Source organism: Balaenoptera borealis, assembly GCF_965194805.1.
Source record: "Balaenoptera borealis genome assembly, chromosome: 3".
Lineage (NCBI taxonomy): Eukaryota > Metazoa > Chordata > Mammalia > Artiodactyla > Balaenopteridae > Balaenoptera > Balaenoptera borealis.
The window spans coordinates 9,403,073-9,415,730 of record NC_138866.1 but is presented as its reverse complement, the minus strand read 5'-3'; positions in this window follow the sequence as shown (position 1 = coordinate 9,415,730).

Sequence of the window (12,658 nt, the reverse complement as noted above, 5' to 3'; positions counted from 1 at the left end):
GTTATTTCTCTGACCTTGACTCCAGCTCACAATAAAGTCCACCCACCAGCCCAATCGCCCAATGGAAGCCCAGCCACCATTTTGTAGCTGGTTCTCAGACATGCTCTAGTGGTTGAGAACGGCAGCAGCTGAGTTCAAAGAGCACCCCGACCCCTGCCCACCAACCAGGTCTAGAGGGAGGGGTCCGCTGTCCTCAGAGAGCTTCCTGCTGTTACTGTTACTAGTGCTAATCATTGCCACTTACAAAGGCCCCGAGGGGTTAGGAGACTTGCCCCTGCCCACTCAGCTCATGAACAGCTTCATTCTTCCTGGCACCTCCAGCATTACACACTGCTGACCATCATTGCCACCACCACTGCCGCCCTCCCGGTCACCGCACTGACCAGCCCTCTTGTCCCTTGGTTCCCCTGTCATCTCCTTCTTTGAAGACGCCATCTCTCTGTCTTCAGCTTCTCATAAGATTCCTTCTCAGTCCTCTTTTCTGGCTCTGGTTCTCTTCCACCTCCAGCTGTGGGTGCTCAGGAGTCCAGGAATCCCCCATGGGTACCTCACCGTCTTGATGAACCAAGCTGCCATCGCCTTCAGCCTGGTCAGTTAATTGTTGGCCAAGCCCCGAACTCCCTTGAAGGGATCCCTCATCCTTGTAAACTCTGTATCTGAAGTCTTTTTTGAAGACTTTCCATCACTTGGCCATTTTCCATCACTTGGCCACACATCACTTGGCTTCCCCTACAATCATGCCGCGGTATCCCCCGTTGATGTTCTCAGAGGCCGCTACAAAGAGAAGTCTCATGTTTGAAGCACAGCATTGAGTCACACAACACTTGCACCCTGGTATTAAGCTGAGTCATGCTGAGTTTTATGTTTCCAAAGCACTGAGAATCTCCTTGGTTGGCATTTCCCACCCCTAAGGATGCTATCAGAGCCTCCAGCCTCCTGAGCTGGGATTCTCCCTGCCCTGTATTTTTAGATAGTCCCCAAATGTTTGTTTAGCACCTGGACCCTGCTCTAGACTCTGGGGATACAGCAGGCAACAAGACAGATGAAGTCCTGACATACAAGGAGAGGAAACACGATTATAAGCAAAGGTCATTTCAGAGTGGGATAACGTTTGAAAAGAATATGGCGGATATGACATGATGAGGGTGTGAGGCCATGGTAGCTGGAATGGTTGAGGAAGACATCCTTAAGGAGGTGCTATCCAAAGGGTAAAAAGGAGCAACCCATGTGAAGAGATGGGAGAAGATCAAGTACAAAGGCCCCGAGGAGGCCGGTGTGGCTGGGCAGAGTGAGTGAGGGGGCTAGGGCTAGGAGGTGAGGGCAAGGGGCAGGCAGGAACCAGGTCGCTCTGGGCCTTGAAGACCATGTTAAGTAGTTTGAATTCTGTTCTAGGTCATTGGGCATTCATCTTACTGGCTATGCCATGAGTGCAAGTCTCTGACCACTGTTTACCTGAGCCATTTCTCAGGGTTGTGTTTATAGTGAGCAAGCTTGAGACACCAAGTAATGTCCCCTCCATGACAAAGAGCAGACTTATTTCCTGATTGCTGTAACGTAGCGTGTTCCCCGAGCTCAGAGCTCCTCTCCTGTAGTGCACACCCAGGGCATGTGCAGCTGTTCATCTAGGCCCATCCGTGTCACCTCTGTGGGAACTGGGGCTGAGGAACCTTTGGTGACCATGCTGATACTACCCACTCCTTTTGCTGTGAGTGACACAGTCTTTGGTCTCTGACCCAGGTGTCTCGTGTCTTTTATCAGCATGCATGAAACCGGCATGCTAATTTGTGAGCTTTCAAGTAAGGTGAAATCTCAGCCCCTTCTCAGTTCTTGGCAGGATGCCTTTGGCAGGTGGAAGGACAGGGCATCAGGGAGAGGAAGCAGGAAAACCAGTCAGGAGGCTCTTGCGGTGAGTGGTCCAGATGGAAGATGAGAGTAGGTCAGCCTAGGAGCCAACTGTGGGAATGGAGTAAAGCGGACTGGTTTGGGATTTATTTTGGAGGCAGAGTTATTAGGTCTTGCTGAAGGATATAGGAAAGAGAGCAATTAAGGGTGACCCCAGGTGTGTGGCCTGAGCAGCACTGTGGATGGCAGTGCCACTTGGTGAGATGGGGTAGACTGGCAGAGGAGCAGTTTGATGAGCTCTGCTTCAGCCACGTTAAGTCTGAGATCCCCGTGAGACGTTAGGCGCGGGTATCACCTGGGCTGGACGTGTAGACTTGGGAGTCCTCAGCATGCAGGTGATGTGGGAAAGCCATGTCAGGGGATATTGGCCCCTCCCAGCCAGGAGCTGAGGCCTATGCGCGTGCCCTGTGGAAGCTCAAGTCATCCCAAGTGGGACCGATGCTGGGCCTGAAAGGGCCCCTCTGGCTCCCAGTGCTCCCTGAACATTTGGAGTCAAAAGGCCAGCCTTCAGAATCCTTGAAATCTAGACTTAACCACTTACCCTCAGTGCCCAACTCGGCAAATGACTTGGCTTCTTTAAGCTCTGTTTCCTAACTTTGTAGAACAAGAATAATTGTACTTACCTCTTGGGTGGTCCTGTGAATTAAATTTAGCGTAGTGCCTGGCACAGTATAAGCACTGAGTAACACTGCTGTTTCTATCTGTTCCTTCATTCAATGAATGGCTTACGGTGCACATCCCCTGGGTCAGACACTGTTCTAGGCTCCACGGACACAGCAGTGAACAAAACAGGAAAGTGGAGTGTATGTTCTAGTAGAGGGGGGCAGACTATGAAAAAAATAGTCAAATGGAGAACAATAAATCAGGGTGTGGAAGGGCCTGTGCTGTGCTACTCAGATGCCCCCTTGTCAGGATGGCAACCTGCATTCCCCCACCTGCTAGGAGCATCGGCTGCCAAAGGCTCTCAGCTGAGTCTCTCTCTGCCAGTTTCCCTCATGCAAGGTCACACTAACTTCCCGGGGGGCATCTGCCTTCAATGACTGGTTGATTTTGGGGTGTAAAGGTCTTGGCTTAGTTGGGGACAATTCGGAAATGTCATGCCAGCTCCAGAGCTCCTAGAAGGTATGAGGCCTTTGTTGTGCAGTAGAGTTTGAAAGTGTTGGATGGATGGATGCATGGATGGATGGATGGATGGGGGGATGGATGGATGGACGGATGGATGGATGGATGGATGGATGGGGGGATGGATGGATGGACGGATGGATGGATGGGGGGATGGATGGATGGATGGATGGGGGGATGGATGGGGGGATGGATGGATGGACGGATGGATGGATGGGGGGATGGATGGATGGACGGATGGATGGATGGGGGGATGGATGGATGGACGGATGGATGGATGGATGGATGGGGGGATGGATGGATGGACGGATGGATGGATGGATGGATGGATGGATGGGGGGATGGATGGATGGACGGATGGATGGATGGGGGGATGGATGGATGGACGGATGGATGGATGGGGGGATGGATGGATGGACGGATGGATGGATGGTTGGATAGATGGATGGGGGGATGGATGGATGGACGGATGGATGGATGGGGGGATGGATGGATGGACGGATGGATGGATGGGGGGATGGATGGATGGATGGATGGATGGACGGATGGATGGATGGGGGGATGGATGGATGGACGGATGGATGGATGGGGGGATGGATGGATGGATGCCTTGGGCTTGCTGTATTTAACCTATTCACCTAAAGTCCAATCCCTTTGGTTCTCCCTGTTGGCATCAACCAAACTTGCTCTCTGCCCTTTAGCACATGGTACTGTGTGTTCACAGGCGTATTGTGCTACTGGCTGGCCTCTTCCCCATTCGCTGTTTGGGAAGTGGAATCATAGTATAGAGCACACTCTCGCTCTGGAAAAACAGAGACCAGGATCCAAGCTTGACTCAGCCATTCTCCCTTAGAGGGTCTGCTGTGTATCTTAAATTTTTAAAAAATATCTGTTAAGTGCTTACATAATGCAAGACACATAGTTCATACCCATTGAAGGTCCTTTTCCTCTTCTCTTTCCCTCTGTCCTGATTTTTTCTTTCAGTCCATATCCAGTGCCTCATACATCCTGAGGGTCCATTCTAAGAGCAGCAGCCACTAAAAATAAAAACTATTATTTCTCTGCATTCTGCCTCTTTCTGAAGACATGATGGGTAAGCTTACATTGACATTTAGGTTTGGTAAGGATAATCAAAGGTAAAATCAGTAATCTGGAAAATAGAGAACTCAGAGGCACACGGCATAAGCAGTTGCTGGCACTAAGGTACCTGGCAGGCAAGGTGAAAAGGGGAACGTGGCCAGCTGCTAAGCTCTTATTATCAGAAAAAGGAGAATCCACCATACATCCCAGGAGATCAGAAATGGAGCATTCGACCTGCAAGAGAAGAAATAAATCCCATACCCTTCTAAATTTCTTAAACTGAAAGAATTTTGGAATGTGGTGCCTGCCTATTCCTAGGTAGAGTTTCTACATAAATCCTGGACTGAAGCAGGGGGAGGGGAAGTTTGGAAAGAAGGGAAATAGATGCTGTAAAAAAGTTATTAGTATTACACATAGCAGTGGACTTAAACTAACATCTCTGATCTGATGTGTCTCTTGTGGAGAAATGAAAATCATATGTACGCTGGTCGGGAAAATGCTTCCACCTAATTGCTTGTGGATGAAGCACTTTATTTATAGATACCCAGAAGGAAATTTGGCTCCCCTGCTCTATAATACTGCAGGGAACACGGCCAGGTAGCTGCTGACTCCAGGACACTCTGTGTTCCATACGGCAAGAATGTGGAACCACTTTCCATGTAAACACAGTGGTTCTTCTTTTTCTCTCTTCTACTTTTTCTTTTTTTAATTTTAGAGCTCTTTGAAGAAGAACCGGCTTAGCCATGAATGCAAGGAGCTAGTCACCCCCGCCGTGGTTAGGTGGTGGGATCTGAGGGTGAGAGACTCTGCCAGACCTCACTGCCCTTCCTCATGCTTTAATTAACTCCCAAGGAGATAAGGAGGACAGAGTCTCCCCCAGCTCCCAGATTCTGGAAACAGTGCAGAAGGCGATTTCAACATTCTCACAAATTCTCTGGATTAAAAGGAAATGAGAACTGGGGACATTGTAGAGAATCTAATTACTGCCCAGTCCATCAGTGCTTCGCAGCAAGAAGGTCCCACAGGAGGGAAACCTTTGCTCCATTGCACTCAAGAGCGGGTCAGGGGAAGCCAGAGAGAATCATTGACTGTGGGCCAGGACAAGCTTTGTTCCAAGAACGAATGGGATTTGGGATTTGGACGGCAGCGAGGAGTTCCTCAAACAGTGCTTCAGACCAAGGAGAGAGGCCTAAGGGTCATAACAGAGACCAGGTGGGCAGGGCTTCACAGTTTGCAAAATGCTCTCAGCTACTCGGTTTTTCAGACCTTCCTTGCCAGCAAACATTGATTGTGCACCTGCTGAGTGCCAGGCACGACACATGATGGGTTTGTTTCTGGGAGAACAGAAACGATCAGCATCTGCCTGTCCTACCTGCAGAGGGGAGCCACATGCCCGTGAGCTTGCAACCTCCCTGCCATCACGGTGGTCCAGGCCACCATCGACTGCGTGCCTGCAGCGGCCTCCTGACCAGTGTCCCTGGTGGCAGCCAGCCGTACCCCTGCAGACCATTCTCCAGAAGGAGACAGGAGGATACTTTCCAAAATCCATCAGTTCATGTCGCTCAAAAGTAAGTCAGAAACAGTGCCAGGTAAGCGATCAGATAGAGTGTCATCTGCATAGAACCTTCTAAAAGCCTGGGAATGGTGAGTTGAATGTGTCAGCTTGACTGGGCTCCAGCACCCAGTTATTTAATTAACCACGAATTTAGGTGTTGCTGTGAAGGTATTTTGATGTGGTTGACATTCACCATTGTACATAAAGTTGACTTTAAGTTAAGGCGAGAGCCCCTGATAAAGTGGGCGAAACTCATCTAAGCGGTTGAAAGCTTTAGGAACAAAAACTGAGGTTTCCAGAGAAGAAGAAGAAATTCTGCCTCAAACTGCAGCATCGGCTCCCGTCTTCTGGTCTGAATGTCTCGTCTTCCAGTCTGTCCTATGCATTTTGGACTTGCCAGCCCCTGTAATCCCATGAACTAACTCCTTGAAATAAACCTCTTTATACACACACGCCCTATTGGTTCTGTTTCCCTGGAGAGCCCTGACTGATACACGCCTCCTCTCTCATTCAGAATAAATGCCCAAGCCCTTACGATGGACGACAGGGTCCCCGCTCTCCATCCCCCTCTCCAGCACCACCAAGCACCCTCTCCCTTGCTCCTTATGCTGCTGTGTTTTCTCACAAAGGCCTTTGCCTTTCCCTCTGCCAGGCACGCCCTTCCTCCAGATAGTCACATTACTGCTTCTTCTTTCTTTACTTCTTCTCATGGTCTCTAGTAAAATGTCGCCTTCCCTAAATGCCACCTAAATACCAACCCCTGTCACTCCCTACTCCCGCCCCTGCTCTGTTTTCCCTCTTGAACTGGGTACCATCTGATGTAACATACACTTACTGGCTTTTTTCTTTATTTCCTTTCTCCTCACTTGAGAATGGAAGCAACCTGAGGGCAGAGCCTTTGGTTTATCTTGATGACTGAGGTGTCCCCAGCGCGTAGGTCTGTCTGGTACATACTTGGTGCTTGTCTTAGTCAGCTCAGGCTGCTCTAATGAAATACCCCAGACTGGAGTGACTTAAAGAACCAAAATTTATTTTCTCACAGTTCTGGAGGCTGGACTTCCAAGATGAAGGTTCCGGCAGGGTTCCGTTTCTGCTGAGGGCCCTCTTCCTGGCTTGCAGACGGCTGCTTTCCCACCTAACTTAGTTACCTCCATAAAGGCCTCATCTCCAAATACAGTCGCACTGGGAGGTTAAAGCTTCAACACATGAATTTTGGGGGATGCAATAAGTTCATCATAGCACTCAACAAATGCTTGTTTTTTTTTAAATTTATTTATTTATTTTTGGCTGTGTTGGGTCTTCGTTTCTGTGCGAGGGCTTTCTCTAGTTGCGGCGAGCGGGGGCCACTCTTCATCGCGGTGCGCGGGCCTCTCACTATCGCGGCCTCTCTTGTTGGGGAGCACAGGCTCCAGACGCGCAGGCTCAGTAGCTGTGGCTCACGGGCCCAGTTGCTCCGCGGCATGTGGGATCTTCCCAGACCAGGGCTCGAACCCGTGTCCCCTGCATTGGCAGGCAGATTCTCAACCACTGCGCCACCAGGGAAGCCCAACAAATGCTTGTTGAATGAACACGAGGACGAAGTAATAGGGAGTCAGGTGATCACCATTCAGAAGACCCTCACCAGCCTGGATGGTGCTGGGAGCTTCTGGCAGAGAGGACTCCTGGGCTGCAAACCTAAAAAGCGCCTCCGTGCTGATGGCGTTCTGTTACCATTCTTCTCACTTCACACGTCAGAAAAGCGAGGCTCAGTGATGTTCGGCAACTCATTCAAGGCTGGAACTGAGGACCAGGAAGATGGGGCTGGGGGTGTCAGTGGGGAACAGACAGGAGACAGAAACCATACCAGGTAGTTGAACAGAGAGAATCTGATATACAGGATGGTAAACTAGGTATAAAGTGGTTAATTGGGTAACTCAAAGGGTACAAAGACGACTCTAAGGCATTTGGGAGGTAGCAGCTGCAGGAAGCAGCATTCTCCTCTAGGCGTCGGGGAACAAAGGAAAGCGTTTGGAATTATCACAACTGAGACTCTTAGAGGAGGGTGCAGGGGGCCACCCAGGAGGGCTCAGGCTGGCCAGTGGTGGAGTCTTTGGGGAGGCCGAGGCCCAGGGAAGGGGTTGTGTGAGTGCCGGAAAAACTGCAAACCAGATTCAGTTGATCCTGTAGAAAAGCAACGATGCCAGATGACGCTCTCAGGAAGACCCTCTAGCCTAGGTGGGCTGCGAAAGTGGGTGGTGACCTCGTCCGGTCTCTTTAGGGAGAAGAGGTTGGGTTAGGGAAACAAGGGTGTCCATCACCCTTCAAAAAATCAGAAATAATAAGAAAACTATTTCCATTTTGAGAAAAATATCAAAATAGTTATATGGTTGAACTTAGTTCTGTTTTCTATGTTAAACTTTGCATGAAAGTAGGAAAGAAATCTTCGATGAAATTCTAGGAAGCACTTTCCATGATCTTCCAAATGATATTTTTTGGTGGCAAATACCACATTTTGTACTGAATTGAAAAAATCGGTAATAATGATAAAACCTCTTCAGATCATGTTATTAGCTAGACTAGCAAAGATGCACTATAAATCTTCAAAATTCTTGCAAAGTGTAGTTTGATGTTTCCTCTGACAAATGTAGAAAAACTGTTTGAAATATTAAGTTCCTTTAGGGGAAAGATATGTTTTTGAACCTGTCTCCTTCCAACTCCTCCCAGCAAATGAGAAAGAGGTAGAGATGAAGATCAAAATATAAGCCAGGGTCATGGCAACACCTACTCAGAGAAGACCCCAGCTGGGTACCGGGTCAGAGATACCCATGGGAGCACCTACAGAACAGGTGGGCAAGGTCTTTGCTTCTGGAGGTAGTAGGTTATTGGCACTTACTTTGTGCCAGGGAGTATACATTTACTAACTCACTAATTCCTTTAACAAAATTAGAAAGTAAGCACATTACTTAATATGATAATCTCTAGGTCCATCCATGTTGCTGCAAATGGCATTATTTCATTCTTTTTTTATGGCTGAGTGGTATTCCATTGTGTGTGTGTGTATATATATATATATATATATACCACATCTTCTTTATCCATTCATCTGTTGATGGACAGAGATAGATTAGGAATTTGGGATTAACATATACACACGACTGTATATAAAATAGGTAAACAACAAGGACCTGCTGTATGGCACAGCAAACTATACTCAATATCTTGTAATAACCTATAATGGAAAAGAATCTGAAAAAGAATATACAGATATGAATAACTGAATCATTTTGCTGTACCCTTGAAACTAACACAACATTGTAAATTAACTATATTCAATTAAAAAAAAGAAAGTAGGCACATCATTATTCATTCATGATGGAGGTTACAGGATACATATGCTAATATTTGTCAAGTCGTACACTTGAGGTTTATGCAATTTACTGTATGTAGGTTATACGTACATCAAACTTTATTTTTAAAAATAAGTCACGAGCAGAGACATCAACTGAAGACAAGGCCAAAGGCAATCACCTCTCTCGCCTGGACACAAGCACAGTTGCCTGGTACGTGGAAGACCTCGGTGAATTATCATGGGAGGAGTGAATGAATGAATGGCATCAATACTCTCACATGAAAAAACGTACCAGCTCCTTATAGAAGGGAAGGAAATGGAAAATGCAGCTAGACAAAACATCCCGGTTAATAAACCACAAATATCCATTTATCTATCCAATTTGGGGAAAGTAGAAGAGTGCTAGGTGGCCATGATTACAATGCCAGCCCTTGTTTGGGCTGACAAATTAATCTGCCCAGGGTTTGGGAAGTGAGGGAGCATCTCCCCACATCATCCCACAGGCCAGGGGGCCTCATCTGATTTCAGTGGAATAGATGGAGGTGGCCTGTTTTTCATGTAGATTACTCAAGAGCTGAATGTAAATTGATGTAAATCAGGGAAACGGATCAACAGTCACGGCACCTCATTCTCCTTGGTGGGGCCTCTCCTGTGCGTACACTGGCCATTGGCTCTCTGGGTATCTTCCCAATCTGAGCCAGGCAGCCTTCTGGGAGTGCAGATGAGGGGGGACCGAGGAAACCTAAGGGGAGGTCATGTGGGTTCCATAGAGCCCTTGAGGAAATAGCATCTCCCGGGACAGATATCAATGACAACTGCCAGCCTTGCAGCTCTCTGCGAGGGCCTCAGACCCATCCCGACTCTAATCGACACATCAAGCCGGAAAGAAGATGTTTATGGTTTCTATAAAGGCAATATATGTTCATTGTAGACAGACCCAGCAAATTTAGATAAGTGAAAAGAAAAAATGAATAAATAACAATCATCCACAACTCTACCCGGCACAAATAATCAGTTGAGATTTGGATGTGTTTCCTTGCAGACCTGTTCTAATATACATGCAGAAGTGTATGTCTGTTTTGAAATTTATGTTTTAATGGTTTGTCATTTTTAACTGTTTTATTCCTTTGGCTCCATGTAATGAGTATAGAAACCAAATCAGGATAACATGAGGTTTTTCCGGAGGTAGATTTTCCATGACGCTAAAGATGCTTAAGCTACAGGACCCCCGTCTGTTCACCCCCTTCCAGGGTCCTCTACCTAAATTTGCATTCATAATTTTGTGTTCTTTCCCTTGAAGAAGGCTCCCCAAACTGTCTCTATGCTCTGTGAAACCTGATTCCATGCCTGCATTTAACCGTCAACCAGTGCTATAGGTTGAATCATGTCCCCTAAAAAATATGTCCTAACCCTTCAGTGCCCACAAATGTGACCTTGTTTGGAAATAGGATCTTTGCAGATATAATCAAGTTGAAAGAGGATCATACTGGTTTAGGGTGGGCTCTAATCCAATGACTGGTGTCCTTATAAAGAGGGAAATTGGGGGTGCACACACAAGGGCAAAGGCCATGTAAAGATGGAGGCAGAGATTGGAGTGATACGTCTCCAAGCCAGGAACGCCAACCACCACCAGAAGCTAGTGTTATTGTGTTGCTGCAGCTCTCAGAAACCAATACAGCTGGTGAACCCCAAAGCTTGCTGAGCACTGGAATTCCTGGGGAGGCGGAGGAGACCCCCAGGAGGCTGTTATATGATTGAGGGCCTAGATCAATGTTGGTGGTATGTCCCTGGCCCACAACTGAGGCCACCTCCTCAGTCTGCAAACATCCCTGTCTGCCTTAGGTAGTGCTGGATTAAAAGGAAAACACACTTTCTTGTTAATTTCACTTCCTTTTTTTTTTTTTTTTTTTCTCCATTGACCCAAAGAGAGGAAAACATGTTTATTGAGCATCTACTAAGTGGCAGGCTCTGAGCTGCATCTCCACTTTTATCATTTACCTGTATAAATCTCACAGTGACTCCCCCAGGGAAACAGTACTGTCCCCATTGTGCTGCCAGGAAAGCCGAGGCTCTGAAAGGTTGAACAGCTTGCTTGAGTGATGAACAGAAGCAGATGAACCTAAGGGGCTCTCACACCAAAGTCTGTGCTCTTTCCCCTCTTGCTTCCCTAAAAGGGGCTTGGAATGCCGTGTCTAAATTTCAGCTTTCATTATCCACAGCTGGAGGTAGAAAGAATTGACTGGAAGCTCTGGGTCCAGGATAGAGTCTGGAAGTCTCTTTCAGTGCCTGCCTTTCCCATGGTCGCACCAGGCTGTGAGCCCCTGGATGGTAGGGCCGGCCCATCCGCTCACCACTGTTCACAAGCCAGTGAGCCCATGGTGAGCCCTCAGTAGAAGAAGGAATCTTCACTCTAAAAAAACCTTCAAAGAAAAAAATGGAAAAGAATAACGGTTGTCAAGGATGTGGAGAAATTTGAAGCCTCATACATGGCTAGTTTGACAGTTTCTCAATGAGTTAAACCTAGGATTACCGTGTGACCCAGCAATTCTGCTCCCAGGTATCTACCCAGAGGAAATGACAACAGGTGTTCAAGGAAAAAAAACCTGTACACCAATGTTTATAGCAGCACTAACCACAATAGCCGAAAGGTGGAAGCAGTCCAAGTATCCACCAACAAATAAACATGAACAAAATGTGTTATATCTGCACAATGGAGTATTATTCAGCCATAAAAAGGAATAAAGTATTGATGCATGCTACCACATGGATGAACCTTGAAAACATCATGCTAAGTGAGAGAGGCCAGTCATAACAGGCCGCATATTGTATGAATCTATGTATGTGAAAAATCCAGAGCGGAAAAATGCTGATTGATGGCTGCCAGGGGCTGGGGGGAGGGAGGAATGCCTAGTGGGGATGGAGTCTCCTTTCGGAGTGATGGAAATGTTTTGGAACTTGATAGTGGTGATGGTTGCATCACCAACCACTATTATATATTATAGTGCCACTGTACTGTATACATTAATATACATTATATTAATGCCACTGTACTGTATACATTATAATGGCAAATTATCAATATATGTTATATGTATTTTACCACAATGAAAAGTATTTCCAAGAAAACCTTCAATGGATTTCTCATGATGCTGCTTTTTCTTTTTTTTAAATTTTTATTTATTTATTTATTTATTATTATTGTTTTTTTGGCTCCGTTGGGTCTTCGTTGCTACGCGTGGGCTTTCTCTACTTCCGGCGAGCGTGGGCTACTCTTCATTGCGGTGCATGGGTTTCTCATTGCGGTGGCTTCTCTTGTTGCGGAGCACGGGCTCTAGGCATGCGGGCTTCAGTAGTTGTGGCACGCAGGCTCAGTAGTTGTGGTGCACGGACTTCATTGCTTCGCGACATGTGGGATCTTCCTGGACCAGGGCTCGAACCTATGTCCCCTGCATTGGCAAGCGGATTCTTAACCACTGCACCACCAGGGAAGTCCGATGCTGCTTTTTCTAATCCTCTCTCTTCTCTCTTGTCACAGCCAGCCTTCTCAGAAGAGCAGTCCATACAGACTATCTTCATGTTACCATCACCTGCTCACCTACAACCTCCTCCCATCTGGCTTTGGGCACCATCATGCCCCTGAAGTCCCACTAGATCACCTTTTCACCTCTCCT